This window comes from Nicotiana tabacum, chromosome 8 (genome assembly GCF_000715075.1).
Source record: "Nicotiana tabacum cultivar K326 chromosome 8, ASM71507v2, whole genome shotgun sequence".
In the NCBI taxonomy this organism is placed as follows: Eukaryota; Viridiplantae; Streptophyta; class Magnoliopsida; order Solanales; family Solanaceae; genus Nicotiana; species Nicotiana tabacum.
In genome coordinates, this window is record NC_134087.1 from 183,330,037 (window position 1) to 183,343,189 (window position 13,153).

General features: G+C 34.8%; 1 long non-coding RNA gene across 1 annotated transcript; it reads left to right on the top strand.

Annotated features, from left to right (window-relative positions):
* The first annotated feature begins 4,214 nt into the window (after positions 1-4,214).
* On the top strand, positions 4,215-12,952 carry LOC107800189 (uncharacterized). The gene is made up of 3 exons (XR_012694375.1): positions 4,215-4,599; positions 6,807-7,158; positions 12,814-12,952. It is a non-coding gene; the product is annotated as an uncharacterized LOC107800189 (long non-coding RNA).
* Positions 12,953-13,153: the final 201 nt, after the last annotated feature.

The following is a 13,153-nucleotide window of genomic DNA, read 5'->3' on the forward strand; positions in this document are numbered from 1 at the left end:
GTTGTTAACTCTTCATCATTTCCATCTTTACTATGTCTATAAACACTGGATTGTTCCTATCCACCATGTTGTTGAACATGTTCATCGCCTTCAACAGCCGCTTCCTTACGTGCAGCATTATCATCTGCGACTTTATGCAATACATCATGAGCAGTATGTTCTTCACTTGATTATCTGCACCTTGCTTGCTTCCAATATTCTCAGTTGATAACTCTGCTTCATCATTTCCATCTCTGCTCAATCTATTAGCACTGGAACGTTCCTCTTCAACTTGTTCTTGAACATGTTGATCGCCTTCAAAAGCCACTTCCTCACGTGTAGCATTTACCTCTACGACTTTTTCTGATGCATCATCAACAATATTAATATCCGATGGATGTTCGTAACAGTCGTTCCCCCATCATATTTTCGATGGTTACTCAAATCAAAATTGACATCGTCCATTCCATTTGATTTGTTGACAATCTTAAACAACTATTCAAACTTTTCATCGAAATATTCCTAGAAAAAAAAATTACTAACAATGATTAATCTGAATAACATCAGCAGAAATAAAAAGACTTCTCTATAAATTAGCTTACCTTCACTTTTACAAAAACCGCATCCACAATAGCAAATCGCTCCTCCTTTTTAAACTTATCGAAAACTTCTTTCACGATCGTGCTTCTTTCTTTTTCTGCATGCCTTTGAACCTCCATCGTTAACCTCTAGAATAGACACACAACAAAAATTCAGATATAGAGGAAAACTTCAGCTCAAAAACATGTTGTACTTTTACAAAAACAAAACCAAAAAACTTCAGATCAAAACTTACAGAACATATTGTGTCGAGTAATTCATTGTCATCAAAGTCACTTGTAGAACGGTTAGAACGACTCTAGTTACGAGATGATTCGCCAATAAAAGGAGTTCGATTCGCTTTTTTTGATCGACTCCGACTAGGTGGTGATTCACCAATAACAGGAGTTTGATTCGATTCTTTTGATCAACTCAGAGTACGTGGCGATTCACCAGTTGAAGGAACCACGTTAAGTACCTTTGAACGAATCTGGCTGCATGGTAATTGTCCAATTAAAGGCATTGAATTCAATTCCTCTTCTATAGGAATTATATCCAATACCCTAAAGCTACGATATATCTGTTTAATACAAAAAAGTATATTATGAGAAGAAAAAAACTAATACGTCAACATATTAACATAAAGACAAAAAAAAAGTAACTTACTTCATGACTACTGAACATATCAAAAAGTTCGGGAAATTTAGGCTCTCCCACACATACATAACGTAACATTCTAGGAACCTGAGGGGTATCAAGGTACTCATCCTCTCTTATATACTTCTCCCGAATATCTGGGAAACGCTCATAGAACCAAGAACATAACGGATATAGAAATACACCAATTTTATACTCAGTTGAATGTAATTTGTTCTGCTTGTCCAATGCATGTTTCAGTGAGTAAATGAGCTTCTCATAAGCCACATTACCCCAAGGATATTCAGTACAAACCTTATCATCTTCAACAATAGATGCATACTCCTCCATCACAGATGACTCGGTCTTTTTCCCAAACAAAATAGACTCTACAACAAGAATTTCCATAAGCTTCACAGCATCATCATTGCTCTCGCATACGTGTATATGATTCGCAGCATTCTTTGGAATTTCATTCCGAGTCATAAAATCTCGAATATCCTTCAAAGTCACCCTTGGACTTACCAAAATAGCGCTTCAGAATATTGCTCTCTCGATTAATTGATTTTTCAATATTATGTGTTGTGATCCGCAAACCACACATAATGTGAAAGTCTTCAAGGGTGAATGAAACATCATGGCCAAAAATCTTGAAACTAATCGAGTCTCGATCATTCGTAAATATTCGAGAAAGACACAAACAATGAACCAACTCCATGCTGCATTTGAAATTCTCCATAGCCATAATGTATCAAAATGTACCATTATTAAGCTTATTCCGTTGTGTAGGAGTCAAGAAAGTTGCAATTAAATTCTTCAAATCGTGGTTCCCCTTCCAGTAACCCTTACAGTTAAACCAATCTCGAAACTCAAAATATCTTTGCCCTGGTCTTGTAGGTGGAGGAACAGAGACATAAGGACCTGGGGGTATTATAGGTTGTCTAGGTGTTTTAGGTGCTCTAGGGGCATTAGCTGCTTTGCGTGCTTTAGCTGCATTAGGATCTTTAGGTGCTTTAGGTGCCATCTTTTCAAAAAAAAGTAAAACATACAAAAAATAACATCAGGACATTATCAAAAAGATCAGTTAAAACTTCAAATCTCTAAGAAGGCTGAAGTTCGACAGTTACAAAATAAAAACTTCAACTATAGAACTGAAGTTTGACAGTTACAAAACAAAAACTTCAGCTATAGAGTTGAAGTTCGACAGTTACAAAACAAAAACTTCAGCTCTAGAGCTGAAGTTCGACAGTTACAAAACAAAAACTTCAGCTCCTAAAGCTGAAGTTCAACAGTTACAAAACACAAAACATCCAGCAACATGCTGTAGTTTTTACAAAAAACAAAACACAAATTCAAATCCAAAAATAATGCCAAAACATGAAAAAAAAACTTCAGCTCCTATCTAAGGTATCATCACTTTAATAGTATCATCTATTTAACTCTCAAAATTTTTAAAAATTTAGACGTCTAATCACTGAAGAATTTATAGAATTTTCATCAACAACATAAAAACTCGTTCAAAAAACCTAAAAACACAATCATAAATATAAAACTAATGCACTTATCAAACTAAACCCTAAGAAACTATTTAATCATAAATACATGACTATTAAAACCAAAACCAGAAATAAACCCCAGAAATCGTAAAATAAAACCCAGAAAGTTAATGTAGTGTACCTGTGATTAAATCGTAATGTGAGAACGACGACTAGCAATTGAAAAATCAAAACAACACAAAACCGTTTGATTTTAGAAATGAACAAATCAAAAAACGCGAATAACGGGAGAGAGAGATAGAGACAGTAGAGAACTAGCGTATACTTGGAGAGAAAGTAGTCTTTTAATGAAGAAGGGCAAAATAGTCTTTTTAAAAGGCTTTTTACAAAAAAACGAGTACGGGTGCAAATAGAAAGACAAAGCGGCTACAGGTTGAAAAGGGGCACCCCATGCAATTTTTACGGTCAGTTGAAGTAAATTCTAAGCCTGCCCAAATTTCTCAATTTGAAAGCATATCCCAATTCTAATAGGGGAACTTTCAGAAATCAGTATTGTTTGGAGGCATATTGCTGGGCGTGGCTATAATTTAGCTACTGCATTCTGTAGCTACTAATTGCTTGTCATGGGATGTTTGTCGTTGTATTTAGTTCGATTGTATACACAGTATTTAATTCAGAGGTATTAGTTTATATAGTTTACATTGTATTTAATTTCACTGTATTGAAGTCAGTTGTATTCAAACACAAAAAATCAAGAAATAGGATGTATATCGCTCTATTTAATTCGGCTGTATATATTGTATTCAATTCGGCCTTCCAAAAGAAATGCAGCTTCTCCCCAAAAGCAGAAGCAGTTTTGACTTTTCTTTCTACAAATAATACCCTTAGCAAAATATTATACATACCAAAATAACCTTAGTTTAAACTATTAAGTACTAGATAATGACTTTTGGGATGAGCTTTCATATTTGTTGAATGATTTTTTGATATATTTAAATTATCTTGAAAGAATAAGTACTTTTCAATTTTTTTTATATTTTACTTAAATAAAATAAATTTTTTAATTATTATCTTTAATACTAATAAATATTTGTGATTATTTATCTATTTATATAACATTACTATTAAGCAAATCTTTCTACGTCCTTATTCGTAATTTGACAAAACTTGGCTAAATAAAAATTATTGGTCAAAAGTACTTTTCAAATTGATTAGTCAAATACATACTGTTTTTCTTCAAAAGTACTTTTTTGATAAACGCTTTTGAAAAAAGCACTTCTCATTTGGCCGATTAATGAGAAAACCTTTGAAAATAATTTAACTTTAAACTTTTTGTTTTATCTTAATGGAAAAATTTTATAACCACAGAAATATTATATTCTCACAAACTTTTATCCTTTAAATTTTTTGGACCATACGGTTCAAGGCTCCCCTTTTTTTTTTTTTTTTTTAAACCCGGGCCAAGTAAATTACGTCACATAAGTACCTTTTCTTTGTCTTATTTGGTCTGGTCAAATCTGGATCTTAGTCCAATAAGATGGCCATTTCGTTTTTTGCATAAATTATACATTTCGGAGGTGATGTAAGAAAGCCCAAATGAATTCTACTTTCATCATATGGCAAGAAATGGGAAATGCTCACAACAGTAAAATTGCAGCAATCTGTTTGATAATTTTCTTGGTATATAAAGCATGGGAAGTGTTGAAGTGGATATGGATTAAGCCAAAGAAACTGGAGAATTGCCTCAGACAACAGGGACTCAAGGGAAATTCCTACAGGCTATTCTATGGAGATATGAAAGAATTGTCCAAAAGTCTCAAGGAAATGAATTCAAAGCCCATCATCAATCTATCAAATGAAGTAGCCCCAAGAATTATTCCTTATTATCTTGAAATCATCCAAAAATATGGTATGTCTAAAGATTTTTGCTTTGAGTGATTTCAGTCATATTTTTCTTCTTAGAGCGAAAGTTTTGAGGTAAATTAAAGATAAGTCAACTATAACCTTGCTTTGATTGGAGACTTTTGACCATGCCAAATTTTTCGTGTCTTTACTTATACTATTTCTGTTCGCTTTTATTTGGCACGTTTTGACTTTTCACGCCCCTTGATACCCATATTAATTGATATATATTTTATTGAATTTGAGAAAATAATTTAAAATGAGTTATAAATAATGTGGGTACAACAGGAAAAAAAATTTTATCTTCTCTTGATATGCGTAAAATGACAAGTAAAAAATAAAAATCTATTTTTAGTATATATGCCAAGTAAAAGTGAACAAAGGGAGTAATTTTATTACTCCATCCGGTCCACTTTAAAAAAAATTGGGCTCTTTTCACACCTACTAAGGAATTTATCTTTTAGCATTAATTAATAATGAATTTGACTATATTAACCTTAATTTACTCATTGAAAATATAACAAACTATTCATAGGCTCTTTACCCCAAGGGCAACAGGAACAAAAATTAATTCCTTCTTGATATTTAAAAAAATAAAATATTGTGTACCACCAAAAAAACCAAAAAATCACTTTAAATGGACCGGAGGGAGTAGTTAAATAGTACATTCTTCACTTTATCTTATCATTTACTATGACAAATTAATTTGATTTAGTCTAAACTATAGAGCCTTAAATCTTTTATACTAATGCACATGGTGTCATAATTTTATCTAGTAGGGATGAGATAAGGACTTCCCTCCAATGGTGCTAGCCTTTGAACGAAAAAAAGATTTCAATATTATAGTTAAAATAGCACGGTCTAGTCAGTTTTCGGACTGATCATTTAAAAATAGTCAGCGTTTACAAAGTCAATGAAAAATAGCCACTATTTTGCTGCAACAGAGATCTGTCCAGCATAATATACTGGAGTTCGGTACACCTGTATATGAACTTCCAGCATATTATGCTGGATCGGTATACTTTGCTGGTTCCAGTATAATATACTGGAGCACCGGTGCTCCAAACTCCAGTATATTATGCTGGACCGGTATATTATATTGGAACTCCACTATATTATGCTGGAGTATTTTTCGGATTTTGAACAGTGTTTTTATTCAGATTTATCTTTACATGAAAAGTTGCTAAATTTCGATTACTTTTAAAACTGTGGCTATTTTTTAATGACCACTTATAAATCTGACTATTTTTAAATTTCTCCCAATATTATATGTGACAACTTTTCTTTATTAAAAAAAATATATTTTAGGTTAGATGAAATGTGTGTTGTACAAGTTAACGAGATAAATATACAGTTTATTAAATATTATCATATTTCATTGTTGGCAGTTTCTTAGATTTTCTGGCATCATAGCTGAATTTTAATAATTCATCGTAATTATAAAATTATTTTTCTAAATTATATTGAATTATGAGATGATCATTTCATTTATCACATTAAACTGATAGTGGGATTTCACTTTTATTTAATTATTGTATCTTCGACTTACCTTTTCATGTGTGGGACTAATATTTTTTAATAGATAAGATGCACTTGAATTTTTTGGTGGTAATGAGTGGTAGTGAGATTCCAATCTGGGATCTCTACTTGCTATTGATACCATGTTGAGTTGTGTAAGCAACTCTAAAAACGTAGGTTGTTATAAAAAATACTTTCACTTACTTAATTATGTCCTTAATATATCATTTATCACCTATTAAATATCTCGCTCGTTAAATATTTTACTTATTGGAACAATAAAAATATTTAATTTAAAACGTTAAATATTTTGGAACTGTTAAGATTAGAGTTGCATTGTAATTATTTAACTAGTAGCCATATTTGTTAGGATTGGCTATGTCTATTATTGCAATTAGTTAGTTAGGATGTTAGTTGATGTCTGGATATTAGCTAGTGGTAGCTTAGGTAAATAGTGGTAGATGACAGCTGTGCAAACACATTATCTTGTATATAGGCGCACTACTTCTGATTTCTAACTAATGAGAAATATTTCTCCCAATCTGAAATTCTCTCGAAGTTTCCTCATCTTCTCTGAGCTTCATGGCCTTCAGCCATGGCAGTCCGAAATCTGTTTTTCTAAGACAAACTCCAACTATTGAAGCACACCAAGACGTTTCACCTTTAATATTTACTTACTTTTCCTTTAATTTGCAGACTTTTCCCAGTAAAATGAACAAAAGAATGAAAGAATGTGAAAAGGAAGTACGAGAAACAATTACGCGTCTAATTGACAACAGATTAAAGGCAAAAGAAGAAGGCAATGGCAAGGCCCTCAATGATGACCTATTGGGTATATTATTAGAGTCAAATTCTATAGAAATTGAAGAACATAGTAATAAAAAGTTTGGAATGAGTATACCTGAAGTAATTGAAGAGTGCAAATTATTCTATTTTGCTGGGCAAGAGACTACATCAGTATTGCTTGTGTGGACAATGATTTTGTTAGGGAGAAATCCAGAATGGCAAGAACGTGCTAGGGAGGAAGTTTTTCAAGCCTTTGAAAGTGGTAAACCAACTTTTGATGAATTATATCGCCTGAAAATTATAAGTGATTTCCTGCCTATTACTCTCGCAGTTTCATTTTATAAGGTAGTGTTTTGCTGGAAACGGAGTTTAAGAAAGAAATAAGGACGTTCATCGCATACTAAACATATTCTTAGAACTTGTGATCTTAGCGATATGCCATGACAGTTCTATAAGAACATATCATTAAGTGTAAAATAAGAAGTTTAAAGGTTTCCAAATATAGAAATATATCTTTTTCTATAAACAAACTGAAAAGGAAAGAATGTCATATAAAATGAGATCGAGGAACTATGTAACTTATGCTAAGAGAAGAAAACATAGAAGACAAAGTTATACTGTATATTTTAATTTTTTAGATGCATTATCTCGGCTAGAAGGTAAATCATAAGTTATACTGTACATTTGTTGCGGAAGCCAAATGTATATAGTGTGAATAAATCATAACTACTATACCAAAAAATTATGACAGCCACCAAATAATAAATAAGACAATAAAACAACAATAAAAGGAACACCAGAATTTACGAGGTTTGGCTAATTTTGCCTACTCCTCGGACACAACCAATATTTTATTTCACTCCAAAAATACAAGTGAAATAATACTAAAGAGAGAAGATACAAATGCCTTAAGAAGATAAGAAGGCAAATGAGAGGTGTGTTTAAATCCTAAACATTAGGCCTTCTTTTATAGAGGAAAAAATCCCCCCAACTCTTCTCCCAACCGATGTGGGACTTTGGCATTTTGCCAAACTTCAACAAATCTCCACCTTGGCAAAATTCCACATCTTCAATTCTCTCTCAATAACAAATTTTGGTTGTGTCTTCATCTTCAATCTTCAGTGTTCAACAATGTTGATCAAATCCAAACAATATTGAAACTTGATCGTAGTCACCACTTTTGTCAGCATATCAGCAGGATTCTCTGTAGTATGAATTTTCTTCATCGTGACTCCACCTTCTTCTATGATTTCTCGTACAAAATGATACCGAACATCAATGTGCTTCGTCCTTGCATGATAAACTTGGTTCTTCGCTAATTGAATAACACTTTGACTATCACAAAAATTGTGATACCTTTTTGTTCAACACCAAGCTCCTTTAGCAATCCTTGAAGCCAAATTGCCTCATTCACAGCCTTTATAATAGCCATATACTCTGCCTCTGTTGTAGATAAAGCAACTGTTGACTGCAAAGTAGACTTCCAACTAACTGGTGCCTTTGCAAAAGTAAACACATAACCAGTAGTTGATCTTCGTTTGTCCAGATCACCCGCAAAATCTGAATTACAATATCCAACTACAGACTGATTGTCTTCCTGTTCAAAAACTAACCCAACATCTACAGTATTATGAATATACCGTAGAATCCACTTCACAGCTTGTCAATGCTCCTTTCCTGGATTATGCATATATCTGCTAATAACTCCAACAGCTTGTGAAATGTCAGGTCTCGTACAGACCATTGCATACATCAAGCTACCAACAACATTTGCGTATGGTACCTTTGACATATACTCTCGTTCAGCTTCATCCTTTGGCGACATAGTAGTACTCAGCTTAAAATGGGGAGCAAGTGGAGTACTACCTGGCTTAGTCTTGTCATCTATGCCAAAACGTTGTAGTACTCTCTTCAAATATTCTTTATGAGATAAACAGAGTTTCTTTGAACGTCTATCTCGTATTATCTCCATGCCAAGAATTTTCTTTGCCTCACCCAGATCCTGCATCTCGAACTCCTTCTTCAGTTGAATCTTCAACTTATCAATTTCTTCTGAATTCTTGGAAGCTATCAACATATCATCAACATATAGGAGAAGATATACAAAGGAACCATCTTTAAGCTTGCGCAAATACACACAATGATCGTATTTGCTTCTCTTGTACCCTTGCCGCAACATAAACTCGTCAAATCGCTTGTACCATTGTCTAGAAGATTGTTTCAATCCGTACAACGATTTTTCAAGTTTGCATACCATATTTTCTTTTTCAACAACTTTGAATCCTTCTGGCTGAGTCATGTAGATTTCCTCCTCCAAGTTTCCATGTAAAAATGCAGTTTTTACATCCATCTGAACTAGTTCCAAATCCAATTGTGCTACCAAAGCCAACATAATTCTAATGGAGGAATGTTTTACAACTGGAGAAAATACTTCATTGTAATCAATTCCCTCCTTTTGAGCATATACGTTGGCCACCAATCTTGCTTTGTAGCGAACATCTACTTGGTTAGGAAATCCTTCTTTCTTTGCAAATACCCATTTGCACCCAATTGCTTTCTTTCCCTTCGGGAGATTGGCCAATCTCCATGTATGATTCTGATGAAGGGACTGTATTTCATCATTCATGGCAATCCTCCACTTATCTTCTTCTGAACTTTGGACAGCATCTTTATAAGTGGTAGGAACATCATCAGCTACAATTGAGGTTGCACAAGCAACCGTCTCTATGAGACGAACAGGTTTCGTTATTGTTCTTTTTGGTCTGCTGGTTGCTATTGATTCAAGTTGTTGTTGAGGTTCCTGAGTTGGAATCTCCTCTATTAACTCTCCTTCCAAAGGGTAATCTTCATTTGTTTCCTCCTCTGCTTCTTGTGTAGGAAAAATAAATTTTCCCTCAAACTCCACCTGCTTAGAAGCACCTTCATTTTGTTTGGTATCTTCTGTTACCTTATTTACCATAGCAGATTCACCAAAGATAACATCCCTGCTGAATATTACTTTCTTTGTCATAGGACACCATAAACGATATCCTTTGACTCCAGAAGTAATTCCCATAAAAATAGCCTTTTTTGCCCTTAGATCCAATTTTGACTCTGTCACATAATAATATGCAGTTGAGCCAAACACGTGCAAAGAGTCATAATCTACAGCAGGTTTTCCATACCATTTTTCAAATGGTATCTTGCCATCAATAACAGCAGATGGTAGACGATTAATGAGGTGACATGCATATGTAATTGCCTCAGCCCAAAATTCTTTGCCCAAGCCAGCATTGGACAACATACACCGTACCTTCTCCAGCAAGGTCCGGTTCATACGTTCTGCCACTCCATTCTGTTGTGATGTATGTCTAACAGTAAAGTGTCGGACGATGCCATCATTTTCACAGACCTTATTGAAATGATCATTTTTGTATTCACCTCCATTGTCTGTACGAATACACTTGATCCTCCTGCCTGTTTGATTCTCCACCATCGTCTTCCATTTGAGAAAAATTCCCAGCACTTCATCTTTGCTTTTCATTGTATACACCCACACTCTTCGGGAAAAATCATCAGCAAAGGTTACAAAATAGTGCTTCCCACCCAATGAAGGTGTTTTGGAAGGACCCCAAACATCAGAGTGTACATAATCCAAAATGCCTTTAGTATTATGGATCGTTGTACCAAATTTAACCCTTGTCTGTTTCCCTTTGACACAATGCTCACAAAACTCCAAGTTGCAAGCCTTTACTCCTTTTAACAATCCTTGATCTGATAGAGTTTTCAAGGATTTTCCTCCAGCATGTCCCAAGCGCATGTGTCATAGCTTGGTTGCTTCTGCCTCTTTGTCATCACTGGATGTCACTGTCGCTGTCCCAATAACTGTACTGCTACGATAGCGGTACATATTATTATTCTTCCGATTAGCCTTCATTACCATTAGTGCACCGGAGCATACTCTCATCACTCCATTTTCTGCAATGATTTTGAACCCTTTTGATTCAAGGGCTCCTACAGAGATGAGATTCTTCTTCAAATCCGGTACAAATCGAACATCTGTTAATGTTCTGATCATTCCATCATGGTTCCTTAATCGTATTGAACCAATGCCATATAATGTAAGAGGGTTGTTATCCGCTGTGTGGATGACTCCATATTCTCCTTCTTGAAATTCCACAAACCAGTCCCTGTTGGGACACATATGATAGCTACAAGCCGAGTCCATCAACCATATGTCTGATGATGTTGATGACTCTGTTGTAACTAATGAGAAGTCTGAATCATCACAATCAGCTACATTTGAATCCATAATGGCCTTTCCATTGTTATGTTTGGCCTTATTCTTCAACTTCGGACAGTCTTTCTTCCAGTACCCCTTTTCTCGACAAAAGGCACATTCATCTTTGCTGGGTCTGTATCTTGACTTGGATCTTCCCTTCTTTGTCCTCGTTTGATTTTGAGGACGACCCCTCACAAATAGTGCTTCTCCTTCTCCGCCCTTCTGTTTTTCTCGCTTTCTTTGTTCATAGTTGTACAAAGCCGAACAAACTTCTCTGAGAGAAACTTCGTCATTTCCATGGAGTAGAGTAGTTTCAAGGTGCTCGTACTCATCAGGAAGTGACGCCAACAACATCAAGGCCAAGTCACCATCATCATAAGTTGTATCCATATTTTGCAAATCTGTGACCAACTTATTGAACTGGTGATATGTTCATTCATCGTGGTACCAGGAACATAGGTGAAGTGAAACAGTCTCTTCTTCATGTACAATTTATTTTAACTATTTTTCTTCAAAAATTTATCCTTCAGTGCTTTCCATAATTTACTTGCAGAAGTTTCCTTTATGTATGGATATTTCTGCTCTCTAGCAAAGAAGGATCGAATGGTACCGCAAGCAACACGGTTGAGAATCTTCCAATCTTCTTCTCCAATAACATCTGGTTTCTTTTCTTCAATGGCCAGATTTAGCCCTTGTTGAAAAAGGACATCTAGAACCTCGCCTTGCCACATCCCAAAATGTCCGGACCCGTCAAATATTTCTACCGCAAATTTCGCATTTGACACAATTCTTGTCATAAGCGAAGATGCCAATGATGACGTATTGTTGACACTTGATGTAGATTCTTCTTGTTTATTGCCTCCCATCTTTGACACAAATATTATTTAATAGCTGACGACACAATTCAAGATTATTTCCTTTCTGGTGTGGAAGGTCAGACTAAGCTGCAACCACAGAGCATACTAAGACAGAACCTTGACACAGTATCAAGATAAATCTTTTCTTATGTGGAAAATCAGACTATGCTGCAACCACAGAGCATACTTAGACAGTACCTTGGCTCTGATACCAATTGTTGCGGAAGCCAAATGTATATAGTGTGAATAAGTCACAACTACTATACCAAAAAATTATGACAGCCACCAAATAATAAATAAGACAATAAAGCAACAATAAAAGGAACACCAGAATTTACGAGGTTCGGCTAATTTTGCCTACTGCTTGGACACAACCAATATTTTATTTCACTCCAAAAATACAAGTGAAATAATACTAAAGAGAGAAGATACAAATGTCTTAAGAAGATAAGAAGGCAAATGAGAGGTGTGTTTAAATCCTAAATATTAGGCCTTCTTTTATAGGGGAAAAATCCCCCCAACTCTTCTCCCAACCGATGTGGGACTTTGGCATTTTGCCAAACTTCAACAATCTCAGTTGTTAGTTAAAATTGAAAATGGCAACAATAAAAACCAGTTGTACTACATTTTTATGTTTTAACCAGTATACCTCATGACTAAATTCAAGACATCTATTAGCTTCCATCAACAAGATTTGTAGAAAGATTGCAGTACATTTTAGTTTGTTCACAATGTAGATAGAACTTCAATGAAAAGAACACCCATGATAATAATATTTACAATTTATTTTATTTCTCAGGTGACGATGATTTTGTACGAGTCTTTAAGGTTATATCCACCAATAGCAACTCGTACTCGAAGGACTAAGGAAGAGACAAAATTAGGGGAACTAGATTTGCCAAAGGGTGCACTGCTCTTTATGCCAGCAATCTTATCGCATCATGACAAGAAATTTGGGGTGAAGATGCAAAGGAGTTTAATCCAGAGAGATTTAGCGAAGGGGTAGCAAAGGCAACAAAGGGGCAAATGATATATTTTCCATTTGGTGCAGGACCACGAAAATGCATTGGGCAAAACTTCGCGATTTTGGAAGCAAAAATGGCTATAACTATGATTCTACAACGCTTCTCCTTCGAGCT